This window comes from Chlorocebus sabaeus, chromosome 9 (genome assembly GCF_047675955.1).
Source record: "Chlorocebus sabaeus isolate Y175 chromosome 9, mChlSab1.0.hap1, whole genome shotgun sequence".
Classification (NCBI taxonomy): domain Eukaryota; kingdom Metazoa; phylum Chordata; class Mammalia; order Primates; family Cercopithecidae; genus Chlorocebus; species Chlorocebus sabaeus.
In genome coordinates, this window is record NC_132912.1 from 17,339,433 (window position 1) to 17,343,572 (window position 4,140).

The window sequence follows — 4,140 nt, forward strand, 5'->3', positions numbered from 1 at the left end:
TTTGTTTTTGTATATTTTTAGTAGAGACGGGGTTTCACCATGTTAGCCAGGATGGTCTCAATCTCCTGACCTCGTGATCTGCCCGCCTCGGCCTCCCAAAATGCTGGGATAACAGGCGTGAGTCACCACGCCCGGGGCCATTTTTTTTTTTTTTTTTTTTTTAAACAAACAGGGTCTTGCTCCGTCTTCCAGACTGGAGTGCAGTGGCATGATCACAGCTTATTGCTTACTGCAGCCTAGTCCTCCAGGGCTTACCTGATCCTCCCACCTCAGCCTCCTGAGTGGCTGGTACTACAGCATGCAACACCATGCCCAGCTAACTTTTAAAAATTTTTCATAGAGATGGGTTCTCGCTATGTTGCCCAGGCTGGTCTTGAATTCCTGGGCTCAGGTGATCCTCCCACTTCAGCCTCTTGAAGTGCTGAAATTATAGGCATGAGCCACCAGACTTGCTTTCTTTAATAAAACAGAGCTCTCAAAAAATGATCTCCCCCATTTCATGAGAAAATTGAAACATTCCACTGAAGGAGAATTGACAGAAAAGTAAACATAGCTACTTTTTGTAATCAGAAAACTTGCTGATGTATGCTCTTATTCCAAATCCCTGGATGATGTCATTACGTCAACAATCCTTTAGGATTCCTCAACCCAGACATAAAATAACAATCACAGCACTAGCATATCCAAAAATAGTATTGTTTTATTTTTGAAAACTATATTTCCACATATTTTTGGAAAATCAATTGAATCAATTTTATTCTCACAACAGTCCTGTGAGTAGACAGTATTAAAACTATATATTTGTTGAGGAAACAGATTAAAAGCTTTAAACATGTGATTCATTTAAAATCAAATAGTGAATACATGATAGAATCAGCACTAAAAAGGCAGATATATCAAAGAGAGACTGAAATAAGCAACTCATTTTTGGTATCAACTTCGAAACACCTCTTTACCACCAGTGTTTACATTAATCATTCTTGATCTTTATACTTCACATTTCTTGGTAATCCAAATGCTTCATAAATGATCTTACATATCCTGAATCTCTCGCTTCATTCAATGAGATAATTCATGGTGAGCAGGAATGCATGTGGTTTTCAGACGTAGAAACTGGGATGTCCAGAGACAAACAAGTTGGCCGTGGCAATGGGATACAAGAATCTTAGAGGATTTTACAAACCTGATTTGAAGTTTTGTCCTAATATGGAAAGGTATGCCTTTTCTCAGTAGTGAGATTATTCTAGAATTTTAGAACCATACCAATATATTTCACAGTAACCTAGTGATCTGGATTGCTTCTCTCTGAGAAAGCAAATATTCTGCAAGCAATTGTCCTACAAATCAAATTCCTGGCTTTTACAAATTACTTCTTTTTGAATTCCAAAATTTAACTCATTCTTTTCTATCTATTCTTCATTTCCTCATAAGTGAACACTCATCAATTTCCCCATTTTCCAACCCTTTACTTTTCATATTCTACGTGGCCACAGACAGTAACAATTCACTAGCACAGTGGTTCTCAGAATCATCTGGTAAGTCTTGTAAAAACACAAATTGCTGGACCCCATGAACTCCCCAAGTTTCAGATTCAGTTGGTCTAAAGTAGAGCCTAACAGTTGGAATTTCTAACAAATTCTCAGGTGATGTTGATGCTATAGGTCTGAGTAGCACATTTTGAAAATCACTTCACTAGTACATCCCCGATGTGTTGTCTTGATGGATCCTTCCAGAAAAGTGTTCAGATGCCAAGGCTCATGAATCGCACACATGGTACCCAATGCCTGGGCCTCACATTGAAGGCTTCTATATGGAGAAGAAAAGAAATATTTGTCATGACTCATTGCCTTTTTCAAGCTGTTCCAGCTACAAAATTAAAACCAGAAAAGGACTCAATTGAAAGCAAAATAAAAACAGCTCAAGTAACACTGTCCAAATTTTGAGATTTATGGCAAGATTTCTGGAATTAGGACAAAAGGTATGCTAGTGATTCAGGTAAGTCCTGGGCTGACCACACTGTAAGCTGGCATTTCCAAGGCTCCCAGCAAACCCTGGAACCCAAGTCATGTTGCTCCTGCCCTACCCCAGAAGCCAGCTCAGGTCCTTGACTGGTGGCTTGCTTTTTCTGTCAACAGTAAGTTCTTCCATATAGCTCTCCAAACACATTAGCAACCTATAACTCTTTTAATTAACTAATTTTTCTACAACTTCTCAGCTATTTTTAACGCAGAAGAAAATGTCAATTGTCAAGAAATAAATGCTGTTGGGTCATCAAGCAGGTAGGCTGTAAATCTGAACCAAGAACCTAGCCAATGAATTTCCTTAGGATTTCTTCCCTTTGTAATAGCAACCCTCGGTGGAGATTTTAATTCCATTTTTCATATATTTGGGGAAAAAAATAAGGCATTTTATGTCATAGTATAAAATTCTTCAGCATTCCATTTTAGTTATTAAATAATGACTAGTATTTGAAACAGCACCGTTACATTAAGTAAAAAACAATTGGCAAGCAATGTCAACTTAGACATTTCATAAGATATGTAATAAGATAATATTTCTGCTTAGAAAATAAGGTGTTAGATCTACCTTTAACATATCGATATATTGTAGGAAATACTGACCTTTTATTCTGATCACCACGATTCCGTTAAATTTCAAAATGTGGGACAGCCAATGCATGATATACTACTAAGTAATAAATCTATGTCATCCAAAGGGAGTTTTGCTGTCTGAGCCCAAAACGGAGAAAACAGAAGCATAATGGTAAGGTTACTGAACACCCAGGTCTTGAAATAAGTCATTCTGTATGAGCATGAGTCACCAAAACTACTTCCTTAGTGATAAAAGTTGCCTAAGTAACCTCGATGCCTCCCTGTGCTAAGAAGGATATGGGCAGTGTGTTGGGTTTCAAACCCACTAGTCATAGTCATTTCCTTTACTTAATTGCTAACTGTCCTTCCCAGCTGCAGTTTGGGGCCTGTGTTTTAGGTAGTAACCCAGCAACTAGTCATTATGCTATATTTTATCAAGGAGAACAAAACAGTAAACTTTGCATTTCCATGGATTTCAGAGTAAAAGTCAATGTTATTTCACCAAGGTCCTCTGACTTAAGGGAGTTGTGAAACTATTCAACTAGGTCTCAATGTGGCCACATCATTATGCAAGACTTAAAGGCAAAATGATTTAACAGAGAAAAGAGGAGCAGATTGGGAGCCCTCTGAGAGGAAGGGAGCGGTGGTATTCATTTCTGTGTCCTTAGCACCTAGCAGGGAGCCGGTGACTCAAAATACAGGCCCAGCAGTCACGGTGGCTCATGCCTCTAATCTCAGCACTTTGGGTAGGCCAAGGAGGGATCACTTGAGCTCGGGAGTTTGAGACTAGCCTGGGCAACACAGCAAAACCCTGTCTCTACAAAATAAAAAAAAAAAAAAAAAAAAATTATCTGGGCATGGTGGCATGTGTGTGTAGTCCCAGCTACTCAAGAGGCTGAGGTAAGAGGATTGCCTGAGCTCAGGAACTTCAGGCTACAGTGAGCTGTGACAGAGTCACTGTATCCTAGCCTGGGTGATATTGCAAGATCCTGTCTCAGAAAAAAAAATAAAATAAAAAGACTCAAAATACATCCACCAAATGGGGTTTGCTTGTTCTTTTCAAAATAATCCAATCTATGAAGTAATTGTGCCACTGCTGAGTTAGGATTTCATCAGGCTTTGTTGTTATTGTTGTTGTTGTTGCGGTTGAGATGGAGTTTTGCTCTTGTTGCCCAGGCTAGAGAGCAGTGGTGCGATCTCAGCTCACTGCAACCTCTGCCTTCTTGTTTCAAGCGACTCTCCTGCCTCAGCCTCCCCAGAAACTGAGATTACAGGTGCCTGCCACCACGCCCGGCTAATTTTTGTATTTTTAGTAGAGACGGGGTTTCACCATGTTAGCCAGGCTGGTCTCGAACACCTGACCTCGTGATCCGCTCACCTCAGCCTCCCAAAATGCTAGGATTACAGGTATGAGCCATTCATTAGACTTTTTAACGTATATATGCCTTCTTTTTCCCTTATATTTACCGTGGGACTGTGGTATTTGCTGCTGTTCCCCTTGCAGACATGTGAAGTACATTAAGTATGCTCTATTTTAAAATAAATCTGG

At 39.6% G+C, this 4,140-nt stretch overlaps 1 long non-coding RNA gene across 1 annotated transcript; it reads right to left on the reverse strand.

The window, feature by feature from the left end:
* Window positions 1–682: 682 nt before the first annotated feature.
* LOC119618803 (uncharacterized) lies at window positions 683–2,763 on the reverse strand. Its single transcript, XR_005235169.2, has 2 exons — window positions 2,622–2,763; window positions 683–1,806 (listed from the first exon to the last, which is right to left on the reverse strand). It is a non-coding gene; the product is annotated as an uncharacterized lncRNA (long non-coding RNA).
* Window positions 2,764–4,140: the final 1,377 nt, after the last annotated feature.